This window comes from Salvelinus alpinus, chromosome 2, assembly GCF_045679555.1.
Source record: "Salvelinus alpinus chromosome 2, SLU_Salpinus.1, whole genome shotgun sequence".
NCBI lineage: Eukaryota > Metazoa > Chordata > Actinopteri > Salmoniformes > Salmonidae > Salvelinus > Salvelinus alpinus.
The window spans coordinates 90,715,965-90,733,633 of record NC_092087.1 but is presented as its reverse complement, the minus strand read 5'-3'; the positions used below and the strand labels follow the sequence as shown (position 1 = coordinate 90,733,633).

The 17,669-nt window shown below is 41.1% G+C and overlaps 1 long non-coding RNA gene and 2 pseudogenes across 1 annotated transcript; 2 read left to right on the top strand and 1 right to left on the bottom strand.

Moving 5' to 3' along the window:
* Positions 1-1,527: 1,527 nt before the first annotated feature.
* Positions 1,528-2,412, bottom strand: LOC139551381 (uncharacterized). The gene is made up of 3 exons (XR_011670269.1): positions 2,141-2,412; positions 1,956-2,039; positions 1,528-1,729 (listed from the first exon to the last, which is right to left on the bottom strand). It is a non-coding gene; the product is annotated as an uncharacterized lncRNA (long non-coding RNA).
* Positions 2,413-9,613: 7,201 nt separating this feature from the next.
* Positions 9,614-10,250, top strand: LOC139541630 (nanos homolog 3-like; annotated as a pseudogene).
* Positions 10,251-14,921: 4,671 nt separating this feature from the next.
* Positions 14,922-15,782, top strand: LOC139551371 (nanos homolog 3-like; annotated as a pseudogene).
* Positions 15,783-17,669: the final 1,887 nt, after the last annotated feature.

Below are 17,669 nucleotides of genomic sequence, written 5' to 3'. Positions count from 1 at the left end.
CAAACTGAACCTCCACACCATCCAACACTTAAAAAAATTCTGCCCTATAGTGATCCACTGCTTTGCCAGCAAATCGTCTTGAGTGCGTCTCAATGGATTCAATGGATTCAATAGAGTCAATCAAAGTTGTTGCTTTCTCATACAGTGCAAGGTAGCTTTCGTCATTTCTCTTGCCCCTAAGAGATGACCGCACACACTCGACTGCAGCCTGCATACCAGAGACAGTCTGAGTTTTCTTCTGCAGTGAAATGTTTAGACATTCAAGCTCTCCAAGAACAGCAGAGGCAAGTGTGAGGCCCAACACAGTCTTGCCTTTGCTGAAGTGCTCGAATAAGCCACTGGCAGTTGAAGCTGTCTTGGATGCAGTTTTTGCCATCTCCTCTAGGCTGCTGAGTACCCGCTCATACTGCCCTAGCACAGCTCTAATAGCAGTATTCCGCACAGTCCACCTTGTTGGACATAGGGGTTTCAGGGTGGTCAGATTTGTATCTTTGGACGTGGCAATTGATTCAAACATGCTCTTAAACTTTCCTGACTGGCCATAGAGGACACCTAACTGATGGACCCAAGAAAGGGAATCCCGGATCAGTGGGGAGGCTGAGCAGCCAGCCTGTGTAATCAGATTTACACAGTGTGCTCCACAATGGACATAGAGGGCTAATGGCTGCTGCCTCCTCACAATTGCCTGTGCACCTGTGTATTTTCCTGCCATGTTTGAGGCACCATCGTAACTCTGCCCACGTAAGCCAGACATGGGCAAATTGAGCCTCAACAACACATCAGTTGCCACTTTCGCAATGCCCTCGCCTGTTGTCTCCGACACCCTGTATAGCCCAATAAACTCCTCGTGAGGGACAAGGTCATGGTCAACATAACGCAAAAAGACACTCTCCTGTTCAGCACCAGAGACATCTTTAGTACCATCAACAATTAATGAAAATTGTACAATCGGAAGAGACCTAATCTCAGCTGCAATGCCTCGAATGATTGTATTGGCCATGATGTTCAGAATTTCATTCTGTGCTTTGGGGCCTGTGTACATTGTGGTACGCTCTGTTAACCACTTCAATAAAATGGGATCATCCTCTTCTGCCCTGAGTTTCAAAAGCTGGTATAAATTCCCACTGTCATCCGTGTGGCCTCTAAAGGCTTGTCCCTGTCTTACTACATGCCGCACCGAACTAACAATTTTCATCAAGCAATGCCTTGCGTCCTCCTGCTGTTTACCCCACGCGCTGGATAACTGGACACTGATTGGATTTAGCTGGTGTGCTGTTACAGTTACAAAGTGGCGGTGGGTTTGGCAGTTTTGATGTGCTGTGAATTTTTCAATGGCTTTTCTCCAGTTCCTAAATCCTGCACTAATGAAGGCAGCATCTGCTCTTTGGCCAAAAGATGGCTGGCTTAAAAACCCTTGTCTACAGTGAAAACACAACACTCCTTTTATTGATGGATTATAATGTAGCCAGGGGAAATCATGAAACCATCTCTCTTGAAACGTCAACACTCTGTTTGCAAGAGTTTGCGGTTCTATAAATTGTGGGTGTGGCTGATATGGTTTTGTGCCATCACTGAGGTAACTGGACGATGCTGTGCCACTGTCCCCTATACTGGTGCTGCTGGCAACAAGGGTGACACCTGGTCCTGCCGTGGCTGTGACACTGTCCTCTGAAGTCTCTCTCCTTGGCTCTTTCCCTTTCACCACCCTCACTGACTCACAGTCTGTCTCCTAGAAAAGAAATAAGGTGTTTGCTGTACTCCTAACTACCGGTACCCAAAACTACACAATTAATCACAACAGCAATACCATTGCCTTAAACAAATCTTGGTTCAGTCACCAGTTTAAGTTGAGAGTGAGGGTATCCATGGCATTTTCCAATTATGTCCCTATTTTACAAATCAAAAAAATTGAGAACCTTTCATAATGTTGCCAAACAAAGACTCAACAAACTTACCTGAGACTCCCTGTCTCTGCCAGTCTGTCCCTGCATATCTGTCCCCAGCTCTGCTGTCTGTGTGCCATCTGTTGCCTGCTCTGCCTAATGACATCATTGTGAAACATTTCCATTAGCATTTCACTTCTTTCTTATGAACATTTTATCAACTCGTCTTTGAGATATTAGGCTACTAGAGTTCTTACTTTGCGTTTTGGTGTACTGAAAAATACTCTGATGTCCGTCTTTTTACTTTTTTCTGACATTTTTCTACCTGGCTGGCTGGCTGGCTGACCGGTCTAGCTGCACACACACACATTTACACAACACATGCTGCAACGTTTTGAAATTTTAACATAGTTTGTTTCATATTGGCAGGCTTCCAACAATAGCTGAATTTGCAAAGCTAGCGAGCACCAATTCCGTTTCTGTGGTGTTTGCTATAATCTTTGCTACCTGGTTAAAGGTGAAGAAAAAAAAAAATTCACTAGCGACAATTTAGCTTTTGCAACGAGACCATTAAATATATTTAACACAATGGTATAAGAGAGTGTAGTTCTGTTCAGTTTGGACTTCAGTTTATCGCTAACCTTATCACAGGGACTTTGAAGCACTACAGCTGCATGCTAATCTTGGAATAAACTGACGATAGCAAATATTCCATCTTTGACGACGCCACATAAATGGAATAGGTACTAGCTAGCTTGATAGTTAATGTTTGCTTTAGTTTGCGCGCTAGCTCTGCAAATTCAGCTAGTGTGTGAACCCTGCAACATTAAAAAAATATATACATTGCTATGGCGCGATTGACTGGATTACCTCACGTCAGTTACGTACACTGAGTGCCTTTCGGACAGTAGATACAAACCCTCTATTACCTTGCAAGCTAAAGAACTGGCAGTGGATCAAATCATTGTGGGGCAAAGGGCGGGGGGGTCGCAATCTTGTGAAATTTAAAAACGCGCTATTAAGTGTCTATAATCAGCACAAGTGCTTTCATTGCGTATTATTAATATTATTGAAATTACATAGTTATGTTTACAGTGATATATTGGGGGGGACAAATCATATTTTTCCCAGGATGGGGGGGGTCGTGTCCCCCCCGTCCCCCCTGGGATTTCCGCCTATGTACAGCTCTATCTATGTCTCGCCCAGTGGTGTAAAGTACTTTAGTGAAATACTTGAAAGTACTACTTAAGTAGTTTTTGGGGTATCTGTCCTTTACTTGGGCTTCCGAGTGGCGCAGCGGTCTAAGGCACTGCAGCTCAGTGCTTGAGGCGTCACTACAGACACCTTGGTTCGAATCCAGGCGGTATCTCAACCGGCCGTGATTTGGAGTCCCATAGGGTATCGAACAATTGGCCCAGCTTCGTCCGGGTTTTTCCGTCATTGTAAAGATGAATTTGTTCTTAATTGACATGCCTAATTAAATGAAGGTTTTTACTGTTACTTCACTACATTCCTAAAGAAAATTATGTACTTTTTACTCCGTACATTTTCCCTCATACCCAAAACTATTCTTTACATTTTGAATGCTTATCAGGACACGACAATTGTTTAAATCACACACTTATCAAGAGAACATCCCTACTGCATCTGATCTGGCCGACTCACTAAACACATGCTTCGTTTATAAATGATGTCTGAGTGTTGGAGTGTGTCCCTGGCCATCTGTAAATTAATAAAGAACAACAAAAAGGTGCCATCTGGTTTGCTTTACTTTTTTACTTTTGATACATAAGTATATTTTAGCAATTACATTTACTTTAGATACTTAAGTATATTTTAAACCATTTACTCTTAGACTTTTACTCAAGTAATATTTTACCGGGTGACATTCACGGAGCTACAACAACGATGTGTGCTGTTGGGGGACTGGAGTTGGGAAACACTGATGTAAGGAAACAGACACCGTTTCAATCTTGTCAATAGGCAATATTTTACTCCCAAATTAACAGACTAAGTAGGGCAGTAGAAGACACACAACCAGCTTTCTGGATCAGCCCAGTCCTTCTAGAATGCTCCACAGATGGACAGTCATCAAACCATTGTTGTCTAGGACCCTGAGATGGGCCATTAATTATCACTGTTCTGTAAATCAAGGTTAGTGACCCAACCCTGGCAGTCTCCCGTGAATTGACGTGTGTCCAATTGAATTGAGTGGTTTGCTATTATTCTGTAAATGTATTGTAAATAAATTGTAAATGGTCACTCAAAACCGGTTCAGGCCAATTTGACAACACAATCTCACATTCAATTCGTGCATGTACATAATGTGTTTCAGCATGTTGTTTTGTTGTTTAATTCGTGAGAAAAGACAAGAATTTAAACACGATAGCCTATATTTCTATTGTTTCTTCCTTATTGAACGTTATGAATATACCTTAATGTTGTATTTATTTAATCCCGTTTATAAATGGTGTTTGTATTGCTATATATACTGTTTTCGATTTTTCTGAGCAGGCTTTCTGATCAGAATTTGTGAGAAAAGACACACATTTATGTGCGACTTAATACGGGGGAAAAACATTTTTATTAATGCCACTGCTGTTTTCTATGTTTGATTTCGCTTAATAATTTGGGATACTGGTGCACTTGTAGCCAGAAAGGCCCTTTTTCGTGAAGGCAACAGTACACGATATTCTTCATAACGCATTTCATATTTCGTGGAGCCTAAATCACACATTTCTCTTCATAATGCATTTAATACAAGTTAAACAGGTTAATGTAAAATAATGAATTGTGTTGGTTGACACTTGTGGCTCTTACAAGGCCGTTTCATTATGATTATTACGGTGTCAATCATGTTAGCGAGTCAGAAATGTCAGTTTTCAAGTACTGACAAGCACTTGAATGCTGTCTAATGCTGGCTTCATATTCTCCTGGGACACTGGACAATGGGAAGTCGTATCTCCGACATGATTGTGTTCAAGTTCTTTTCAAGTCGGAACAATTCATTAACCAATAGATTGACAACAACATTTTCAATATTTCCCACCTGTATTTACATTTTTTAGGGTAATTCAAGTGAAACTTCCCAGTCGGAACTAGGTATTTCCGATAATTCCGATTGCACGTGAACGTGGCATTAGTATGTGTGATCGACAACAGTTGGGGCTGGTTCGCGGTGTGTCCAGCCCCAAAACGCATTCCCGACCACCGCGGACTGAGTGTCAGTATCCTGCTGTGTGTCCGTGCAGTCAACTAGTAGAATTATTGTCTGTGACGTAAGTGTGGGGATTATTATTAAGGTTCTGGTCGTCTGAGACACCAACAAGTAGGCTATACAATAAACAAGATCACTTTAGAACGAAGAAACTAAAGTAATAATAATTAAACAATCAAATAATATATATATATACAATTATCATATGTTTGGTTGCTTTGAGACTGAGTCGTGTCTACACAATATTATTTACAACGAGCGGTTCCCATCCTTTTCAAGTAGACTAAATCTGTCTGCAGTTTTATGTTGTAGGGGATCTTTTCCATTAAATACAGTTCTTTCAGTGTACCGCTCCACTCTTCCATAGTATGAATGTCCTCATTTAACCAATGCTCTATAATACATGTCTTGTCTGCAGACAAGAGGATATTCAACAGGTAGGCATCTTGAAACCGTTCAGGGTTTACTCAAGGTAATGGACCTCTTTGGGCTCTCTGCCAGGGAACATTTAAATACATATATGTGTATATATATATATTTTTTAAATGCAGTCAGAAAACACATGTTGGCCGACCAAAACCCTTGCCGGTGATATGCAGTCATAAAACATATGTTGGCCGACCAAAACCCCTGCCGGTGATATGCAGTCAGAAAACACATGTTGGCCGACCAAAACCCCTGCCGGTGATACGCAGTCATAAAACATATGTTGGCCCACCAAAACCCTTGCCGGTGATATGCAGTCATAAAACATATGTTGGCCGACCAAAACCCCTGCCGGTGATATGCAGTCATAGAACATATGTTGGCCCACCAAAACCCTTGCCGGTGATATGCAGTCATAAAACATATGTTGGCCGACCAAAACCCCTGCCGGTGATATGCAGTCATAAAACATATGTTGGCCGACCAAAACCGTTCAAAAGTTTGGGGTCACTTAGAAATGTCCTTTCCAAAAGAAAAGCATATATTTTGTCCATTAAAATAACATCATTGATCAGAAATACAGTGCTTAATGTTGTAATGTTGTGCCATTGGATGGTTGCTGATAATGGGCCTCTGTACGACTATGTAGATATTCCATAAAAAATCTGCCGTTTCCAGCTACAACAGTCATTTACAACATTAACAATGTAATTCTCTCTCATTAGAGAATTAGACGTTTATCCACGTTTCTCCCTGCTACTTTGGGAAGGAAAAAACGGAACTGTTGTTCCCTTTACCCCTACCTACACCTACAAATGACCTCGACTAACCTGTACCCCTACCTACACCTACAAATGACCTCGACTAACCTGTACCCCTACCTACACCTACAATTGACCTCGACTAACCTGTACCCCTACCTACACCTACAAATGACCTCGACTAACCTGTACCCCTACCTACACCTACAAATGACCTCGACTAACCTGTACCCCTACCTACACCTACAAATGACCTCGACTAACCTGTACCCCTACCTACACCTACAAATGACCTCGACTAACCTGTACCCCTACCTACACCTACAAATGACCTTGACTAACCTGTACCCCTACCTACACCTACAAATGACCTCGACTAACCTGTACCCCGACCTACACCTACAAATGACCTCGACTAACCTGTACCCCTACCTACACCTACAAATGACCTCGACTAACCTGTACCCCTACCTACACCTACAAATGACCTCGACTAACCTGTACCCCGACCTACACCTACAAATGACCTCGACTAACCTGTACCCCTACCTACACCTACAAATGACCTCGACTAACCTGTACCCCTACCTACACCTACAAATGACCTCGACTAACCTGTACCCCTACCTACACCTACAAATGACCTCGACTAACCTGTACCCCTACCTACACCTACAAATGACCTCGACTAACCTGTACCCCTACCTACACCTACAAATGACCTCGACTAACCTGTACCCCTACCTACACCTACAAATGACCTCGACTAACCTGTACCCCTACCTACACCTACAAATGACCTCGACTAACCTGTACCCGTACCTAAACCTACAAATGACCTCGACTAACCTGTACCCCTACCTACACCTACAAATGACCTGGACTAACCTGTACCCCTACCTACACCTACAAATGACCTCGACTAACCTGTACCCCTACCTACACCTACAAATGACCTGGACTAACCTGTACCCCTACCTACACCTACAAATGACCTCGACTAACCTGTACCCCGCACATTGACTCAATACTGGAACCCACATCCTCCTTATTGTTATTTTATTGTGTTTCTTTTGATTTTTTTATTTAGTTCATTCAGTAAATATTTCTTAACTCTATTTCTTGAACTGCATTGTTGGTTAACCTTGTAAGTAAGTATTTCACGGTCAGGTCTAAACCTGTTGTATTCGGCGCATGTGACAAATACAATTTGAATTGATACTTGTGTTTTCCTGACTCTTATTTTAAAACGACATGCTCTAATCTAACTGTAGAGCTGCAAGTCTACAGGCCTAATATCACTATTATAAGAGCATTACTATTGACAACAACACAACTGCTTTAATAATAACAATAATATCTGTATTGGCTGCTCCTGTGTGTCTTAATTATCAGTGAGGTGTCCCTAAAAAGGTGTCCCTGTCTGCACATCATGTTTGTGTTCCAAATGGCATTGTATTTCCTAAATAGTGCCCTACTTTTGATCAGGGGCCATAGGGCTGTGGTCTAAAGTAGTGCACTATATAGGGCTGTGGTCTAAAGTAGTGCACTATATAGGGCTGTGGTCTAAAGTAGTGCACTATATAGGGCTGTGGTCTAAAGTAGTGCACTATATAGGGCATTGTCTACAGGTGGACTTTAGATCTTAGTGGTAAAGGTGTTCTTTATGCTGGGAATCTTTTTAGACTGGTTAGTTATAAAAGCAACATGTTTCATGGAGCCACGACTGAGATGAGAAGATGTACAATAACCAAAGATTCACCTTAGTAATGATTTATTTTATAACACATTCTACAAAACACAGTAACTACATACTGTTCCACACTGATGTCCTCAGCATTAGGAAAGACAGAGGAGAAGAAAATAACCCTTAAACGGTCCACCCTTAAACCGGGGTGGTAGCTTTTTATGCCAATTCAACCCTGCACGTTAGAGGCTGCTGCACTATATACACAGACACTCCGACATTGCTCATCATAATATTTATATATTTCTTCATTCCATTATTTTAATTTTAGATTTATGTGTATTGTTGTGAATAGTTAGATACTACTGCACTGTTGGAGCTAGGAACACAAGCATTTCGCTACACCCACAATAACATCTGCTAAATATGTGTATGTGACACAATAAAATGTGATTTATAGACCTGCATTATCATTATAACGTTGGGCCCATATAACTTCACACACTTTCAGTTCAAAACTGGGTTGACACTTGGGATGGGAATGGGGAGTCATTTAAGACGCAGACCTCGTTACTAAACTGTTTAAATCCTTCCTTCTTTGCCGTCTTTCTTCAATTCGATGGATTTCAACGTAACTTTATTAATCACCCCAAAGGGAAAATCATTATTGGTGATTGAGGTGATCATTGATCTGATATGATAACAGATGGACTTTTGTGTAGATTGTTGCGTGTGTATTTATTTGACTGTAAGTAAATTCCTCCATCTCCCCATTCCTCTAATCCCTGTATTCCCCTCCGTCCCCATCCCTCTCTCCAAACCCCGACTCCCCCAACTCCCGTCCCCGTCCCTGCCTGGACTGGTCATTTCAGTAGGATGGCTGTTTATGTAGTTTCTATTGTGTGTTTTATAATATTGTCTGTTTCAGTTGTTGTTTCTTTGTCATTTCCATTGTGTTATAAAATCGTTTTGGTCGTAGTGAACAGCAAGGACGTCGAAGCATAGTGAACAGCAAGGAAGTTCACTGTATATAGACTTTTTTCTATTGTGTTATTGACTGTACGCTTGTTTATTCCATGTGTAACTCTGTGTTGTTGTTTGTGTCGCACTGCTTTGCTTTATCTTGGCCAGGTCGCAGTTGTAAATGAGAACTTGACCTCAACTGGCCTATTTGGTTAAATAAAGGTGAAATCAAATAAATATTTTAAAAAGCAGTTTTGAATTTTAACAGTTATTTTACTGATATTTTCTTATTAAAATAGGCTATTATCAAACAGCTTCCTATAACTAAGAATTAGAAGTCCTATCAATTTAGAACATAGAATAGATTAAACAGTTATATTTGAAGTTTTTAATATTGTTGAGGTGTAAAATTGTATCCCAAATAGTTGATGTTCTAAAATGACCAATTTAGCAGTTGTCAGTTTGAACCATTTGATTGGCTGTTGTCACGCATCGCGGACTCCGCACAACGCCATCTGATTGGCTGTTTAACAAAACACCGACAGGTTAAAACGTGAACCTTGTCAAATTTGCCTTCAGTTGAGTTGTCAGTTTAGACCCAGCGTTCTTTATTCTGGTACATTCTGATCGTGATCAGACACTAGTCTGTGGGGATATAAAAAATACAAGTGTGAGAATGAACGCTATGATTTGTCAACTCATAGACCTACCGCCTTACACGGAGTCCGAAAACAAGAGTTTCGACCCGTGGCGGGACTACTTGAAGCTGGCTGACCTCGTGCGGGAGATGCAGTTAGGAAACTTCACCTCAGAACCGTCAACCGTTGAGGGTCATGACACCGGGATATGCTCGACCATGGTGGAATTTGAAGAGTTTCTGCCGCGAGCCTTGCTGTCACCGATAACACCTGTGGTGACACCACCCCTACGGCACGAAATGGAACCCCTGGATTCAGAAATCGACCTCTTGCATGAAGACGCTCCTTTATGGCCGAGCAGCACCGAAGGTCCCGAGCCCCCTACAGCAGCGTCCAGATCCCCCGCTGGCACCTGGGGCCAGAGTGGGAGAAACACGCCGGAGGAGGTGCCATCACCTGAGCGCAAGTTCTGCAGCTTCTGCAAACACAACGGGCCAGGATGGGGACATGATGTGCCCGTACCTGCGGCTGTATGTCTGCCCTCTCTGAGGGGCCACCCGGGCCCAAGCCGCCACCGAGCACCATTGTCCCCTGGTCGAAACCACCTACAGCTCTGTCTATGTCTCGCCCAGTGGTGTAAAGTACTTTAGTGAAATACTTGAAAGTACTACTTAAGTAGTTTTTGGGGTATCTGTCATTTATTTGGGCTTCCGAGTGTCGCAGCGGTCTAAGGCACTGCAGCTCAGTGCTTGAGGCGTCACTACAGACACCTTGGTTCGAATCCAGGCTGTATCTCAACCGGCCGTGATTGGGAGTCCCATAGGGTATCGAACAATTGGCCCAGCATCGTCCGGGTTTGGCCGTCATTGTAAAGATGAATTTGTTCTTAATTGACATGTCTAATTAAATGAAGGTTTTTACTGTTACTTCACTACATTCCTAAAGAAAATTATGTACTTTTTACTCCGTACATTTTCCCTGATACCCAAAACTATTCTTTACATTTTGAATGCTTATCAGACACGACAATTGTTTAATTCACACACTTATCAAGAGAACATCCCTACTGCATCTGATCTGGCCGACTCACTAAACACATGCTTCGTTTATAACTGATGTCTGAGTGTTGGAGTGTGTCCCTGGCCATCTGTAAATTAATAAAGAACAACAAAAAGGTGCCATCTGGTTTGCTTTACTTTTTACTTTTGATACCTAAGTATATTTTAGCGATTACATTTACTTTAGATACTTAAGTATATTTTAAATCATTTACTTTTAGACTTTTACTCAAGTAGTATTTTACCGGGTGACATTCACTTATACTTGAGTCATTTTATATTAAGGTATCTTTACTTTTACTCAAACTTGACAAGTGGGTACTTTTTCACTTGGAGCTACAACAACGATGTGTGCTGTTGGGGGACTGGAGTTGGGAAACACTGATGTAAGGAAAAAGACACCGTTTCAATCTTGTCAATAGGCAATATTTTACTCCCAAATGAACAGACTAAGTAGGGCAGTAGAAGACACACAACCAGCTTTCTGGATCAGCCCAGTCCTTCTAGAATGCTCCACAGATGGACAGTCATCAAACCATTCTTGTCTAGGACCCTGAGATGGGCCATTAATCATCACTGTTCTGTAAATCAAGGTTAGTGACCCAACCCTGGCAGTCTCCCGTGAATTGACGCATTCCCAATTGAATTGAGTGGTTTGCTATTATTCTGTAAATGTATTGTAAATAAATTGTAAATGGTCACTCAAAACCGGTTCAGGCCAATTTGACAACACAATCTCACATTCAATTCGTGCATGTACATAATGTATTTCAGCATGTTGTTTTGTTGTTTAATTCGTGAGAAAAGAGAAGAATTTAAACACGATAGCCTATATTTCTATTGTTTCTTCGTTATTGAACGTTATGAATATACCTTAATGTTGTATTTATTTAATCCCGTTTATAAATGGTGTTTGTATTGCTATATATATTGTTTTCGATTTTTCTGAGCAGACTTTCTGATCAGAATTTGTGAGAAAAGACACACATTTATGTGCGACTTAGTCCGTGGGAAAAACATTTTTATTAATGCCACTGCTGTTTTCTATGTTTGATTTCGCTTATAAATTAAAGTAGTGCACTATATAGCGCTGTGGTCTAAAGTAGTGCACTATATAGGCCTGTGGTCTGAATACATTCTTCATAACGCATTTCATATTTCGTGGAGCCTAAATCACACAATTTTGAATTGATACTTGTGTTTTCCTGACTCTTATTTTAAAACGACATGCTCTAATCTAACTGTAGAGCTGCAAGTCTACAGGCCTAATATCACTATTATAATATCATTACTATTGACAACAACACAACTGCTATAATAATAACAATAATATCTGTATTGGCTGCTCCTGTGTGTCTTAATTATTAGCTAGGTGTCCCTAAAAAGATGTCCCTGTCTGCACATCATGTTTGTGTCCCAAATGGCATTGTATTTCCTAAATAGTGCCCTACTTTTGATCAGGGGCCATAGGGCTGTGGTCTAAAGTAGGGCACTATATAGGGCTGTGGTGAAAAGTAGTGCACTATATTGGGCTGTGGTGAAAAGTAGTGCACTATATTGGGCTGTGGTGAAAAGTAGTGCACTATATAGGGCTGTGGTGAAAAGTACTGCACTATATAGGGTTGTGGTCTAAAGTAGTGCACTATATAGGGCTGTGGTCTAAAGTAGTGCACTATATAGGGCTGTGGTCTAAAGTAGTGCACTATATAGGGCTGTGGTCTAAAGTAGTGCACTATATAGGGCTGTGGTCTAAAGTAGTGCACTATATAGGCCTGTGGTCTAAAGTAGTGCACTATATAGGGCTGTGGTGAAAAGTAGTGCACTATATAGGGTTGTGGTCTAAAGTAGTGCACTATATAGGCCTGAGGTCTAAAGTAGTGCACTATATAGGGCTGTGGTCTAAAGTAGTGCACTATATAGGCCTGTGGTCTAAAGTAGTGCACTATATAGGGCTGTGGTCTAAAGTAGTGCACTATATAGGCCTGTGGTCTAAAGTAGTGCACTATATAGGGCTGTGGTGAAAAGTAGTGCACTATATAGGGTTGTGGTCTAAAGTAGTGCACTATATAGGCCTGAGGTCTAAAGTAGTGCACTATATAGGGCATTGTCTACAGGTGGACTTTAGATCTTAGTGGTAAAGGTGATCTTTATGCTGGGAATCTTTTTAGACTGGTTAGTTATAAAAGCAACATGTTTCATGGAGCCACGACTGAGATTAGGAGATGTACAATAACCAAAGATTCACCTTAGTAATTGTCACGTCCTGACCATAGTTCTTATGTGTGTTGCTTGTTTTAGAGTTGGTCAGGATGTGAGCTGGGTGGGCATTCTATGTTGTGTGTCTAGTTTGTCTGTTTCTGTGTTCAGCCTAATATGGTTCTCAATCAGAGGCAGCTGTCAATCGTTGTCCCTGATTGAGAATCATATATAGGTTGCTTGTTTTGTGTTGGGGATTGTGGGTGGTTGTCTTCTGTCTTTGTGTTCTGCACCAGATAGGACTGTCTCGGTTTTCACATTTTGTATTTTGTATAGTGTTCACGTTATTGTCTCTTCTTTATTAAATCATGTTGAACACTAGCCGCGCTGCGTTTTGGTCCTCTCCTTCACCCCAGGAAGAAAGCCGTTACAGTACTGATTTATTTATAACACATTCTACAAAACACAGTAACTACATACTGTTCCACACTGATGTCCTCAGCATTAGGAAAGACAGAGGAGAAGAAAATAACCCTTAAACCCGGTGGTAGCTTTTTATGCCAATTCAACCCTGCAAGTTAGAGGCTGCTGCACTATATACACAGACATGGAATCACTGGCTACTTTAATAATGTTTACATGTTGCTTTACTCATGTCATTTATATACTATACAGCATAGCGTAGTGGTTAGAGCGTTGTCCTAGCAACCGAAAGATCGCATCTCCGAGAGGACAAAGTACAAATCTGTCGTTCTTCCCCTGAACAAGGCAGTTAAACCACTGTTCCTAGGCCGTCATTGTAAATAAGAATTTGTTCTTAACTGACTTGCCTAGTTATATTATATTCTACTCTATTTATTTCATACTTTTAGATCTGTGTGTATTGTTGGGAATAGTTAGATACTACTGCACTGTTGGAGCTAGGAACACAAGCATTCCGCTACACCCACAATAACATCTGATAAATATTTTTATGTGACACAATAAAATGTGATTTATAGACCTGCATTATCATTATAACGTTGGGCCCATATAACTTCACACACTTTCAGTTCAAATCTGGGTTGATACTTGGGATGGGAATGGGGTGTCATTTAAGACGCAGACCTCGTTACTAAACTGTTTAAATCCTTCCTTCTTTGCCGTCTTTCTTCAATTCGATGGATTTCAACGTAACTTTATTAATCACCCCAAAGGGAAAATCATTATTGGTGATTGAGATAATCATTGATCTTATATGATAACAGATGGACTTTTGTGTAGATTGTTGCGTGTGTATTTATTTGACTGTAAGTAAATTCCTCCATCTCCCCATTCCTCTAATCCCTGTATTCCCCTCCGTCCCCCATCCCTCTCTCCAAACCTCGACTCCCCCAACTCCCGTCCCCGTCCCTGCCTGGACTGGTCATTTCAGTAGGATGGCTGTTTATGTAGTTTCCATTGTATGTTTTATAATATTGTCTGTTTCAGTTGTTGTTTCTTTGTCATTTCCATTGTGTATTAAAATTGTTTTGGTCGTAGTGAACAGCAAGGACGTCGAAGCATAGTGAACAGCAAGGAAGTTCACTGTATATAGACTTTTTTCTATTGTGTTATTGACTGTACGCTTGTTTATTCCATGTTTATTCCATTTATTCCTCTGTGTTGTTGTTTGTGTCGCACTGCTTTGCTTTATCTTGGCCAGGTCGCAGTTGTAAAAGAGAACTTGTTCTCAACTGGCCTATCTGGTTAAATAAAGGTGAAATCAAATAAATATTTAAAAAAGCAATTTTTAATTTTAACAGTTATTTTACTGATATTTTCTTATTAAAATAGGCTATTATCAAACAGCTTCCTATAACTAAGAATTAGAAGTCCTATCAATTTAGAACATAGAATAGATTAAACAGTTATATTTGAAGTTTTTAATATTGTATCCCAAATAGTTGAACCATTTGATTGGCTGTTGTCACGTGCAACGGACTCCGCACAACGCCATCTGATTGGCTGTTTAACAAAACACCGACAGGTTAAAACGTGAACCTTGTCAAATTTGCCTTCAGTTGAGTTGTCAGTTTAGACCCAGCGTTCTTTATTCTGGTACATTCTGATCGTTATCAGACACTAGTCTGTTGGGATATAAAAAATACAAGCGGGAGCATGAACGCTATGATTTGTCAACTCATAGACCTACCGCCTTACATGGAGTCCGAAAACAAGAGTTTCGACCCGTGGCGGGACTACTTGAAGCTGGCTGACCTAGTGCACGAGATGCAGTTAGGAAACTTCACCTCAGAACCGTCAACCGTTGAGGGTCATGACTCCGGTATATGCTCGACCATGGTGGAATTTGAAGAGTTTCTGCCGCGAGCCTTGCTGTCACCGATAACACCTGTGGCGACACCACCCCTATGGCACGAAATGGAACCCCTGTATTCAGAAATCGACCTCTTGCATGAAGACGCTCCTTTATGGCCGAGCAGCACCGAGGGTCCCGAGCCCCCTACAGCAGCGTCCAGATCCCCCGCTGGCACCTGGGGCCAGAGTGGGAGAAACACACCGGAGGAGGTGCCATCACCTGAGCGCAAGTTCTGCAGCTTCTGCAAACACAACGGGCCAGGATGGGGACATGATGTGCCCGTACCTGCGGCTGTATGTCTGCCGTCTCTGCGGGGCCACCGGGGCCCAAGCCGCCACCGAGCACCATTGTCCCCTGGTCGAAACCACCTACAGCTCTGTCTATGTCTCGCCCAGTGGTGTAAAGTACTTTAGTGAAATACTTGAAAGTACTACTTAAGTAGTTTTTGGGGTATCTGTCCTTTACTTGGGCTTCCGAGTGGCGCAGCGGTCTAAGGCACTGCAGCTCAGTGCTTGAGGCGTCACTACAGACACCTTGGTTCGAATCCAGGCGGTATCTCAACCGGCCGTGATTTGGAGTCCCATAGGGTATCGAACAATTGGCCCAGCATCGTCCGGGTTTGGCCGTCATTGTAAAGATGAATTTGTTCTTAATTGACATGTCTAATTAAATGAAGGTTTTTACTTTTACTTCACTACATTCCTAAAGAAAATGATGTACTTTTTACTCCGTACATTTTCCCTGATACCCAAAACTATTCTTTACATTTTGAATGCTTATCAGACACGACAATTGTTTAATTCACACACTTATCAAGAGAACATCCCTACTGTAGGCATCTGATCTGGCCGACTCACTAAACACATGCTTCGTTTATAAATGATGTCTGAGTGTTGGAGTCTGTCCCTGGCCATCTGTAAATTAATAAAGAACAACAAAAAGGTGCCATCTGGTTTGCTTTACTTTTTACTTTTGATAACTAAGTATATTTTAGCAATTACATTTACTTTACTTGAGTCATTTTATATTAAGGTATCTTTACTTTTACTCAAGTTTGACAAGTGGGTACTTTTTTCACTTGGAGCTACAACAACGATGTGTGCTGTTGGGGGACTGGAGTTGGGAAACACTGATGTAAGGAAACAGACACCGTTTCAATCTTGTCAATAGGCAATATTTACCTCCCAAATTAACAGACTAGGTAGGGCAGTAGAAGACACACAACCAGCTTTCTGGATCAGTCCTTCTAGAATGCTCCACAGATGGACAGTCATCAAACCATTGTTGTCTCGGACCCTGAGATGGGCCATTAATCACCACTGTTCTGTAAATCAAGGTTAGTGACCCAAACCTGGCAGACTCCCGTGAATTGACGTGTGTCCAATTGAATTGAGTGGTTTGCTATTATTCTGTAAATGTATTGTAAATAAATTGTAAATGGTCACTCAAAACCGGTTCAGGCCAATTTGACAACACAATCTCACATTCAATTCGTGCATGTACATAATGTATTTCAGCATGTTGTTTTGTTGTTTAATTCGTGAGAAAAGACAAGAATTTAAACACGATAGCCTATGTTTCTATTTTTCTTCGTTATTGAATGTTATGAATATACCTTAATGTTATATTTATTTAATCCCGTTTATAAATGGTGTTTGTATTGCTATATATATTGTTTTCGATTTTTCTGAGCAGACTTTCTGATCAGAATTTGTGAGAAAAGACACACATTTATGTGCGACTTAATCCGTGGGAAAAACATTTTTATTAATGCCACTGCTGTTTTCTATGTTTGATTTCGCTTATAAATTAAAGTAGTGCACTATATAGCGCTGTGGTCTAAAGTAGTGCACTATATAGGCCTGTGGTCTGAATACATTCTTCATAACGCATTTCATATTTCGTGGAGCCTAAATCACACAATTTTGAATTGATACTTGTGTTTTACTGACTCTTATTTTAAAACGACATGCTCTAATCTAACTGTAGAGCTGCAAGTCTACAGGCCTAATATCACTATTATAATATCATTACTATTGACAACAACACAACTGCTATAATAATAACAATAATATCTGTATTGGCTGCTCCTGTGTGTCTTAATTATTAGCTAGGTGTCCCTAAAAAGATGTCCCTGTCTGCACATCATGTTTGTGTTCCAAATGGCATTGTATTTCCTAAATAGTGCCCTACTTTTGATCAGGGGCCATAGGGCTGTGGTCTAAAGTAGGGCACTATATAGGGCTGTGGTCTAAAGTAGGGCACGATTTAGGCCTGTGGTCTAAAGTAGTGCACTATATAGGGCTGTGGTCTAAAGTAGTGCACTATATAGGGTTGTGGTCTAAAGTAGTGCACTATATAGGCCTGTGGTCTAAAGTAGTGCACTATATAGGGCATTGTCTACAGGTGGACTTTAGATCTTAGTGGTAAAGGTGATCTTTATGCTGGGAATCTTTTTAGACTGGTTAGTTATAAAAGCAACATGTTTCATAGAGCCACGAC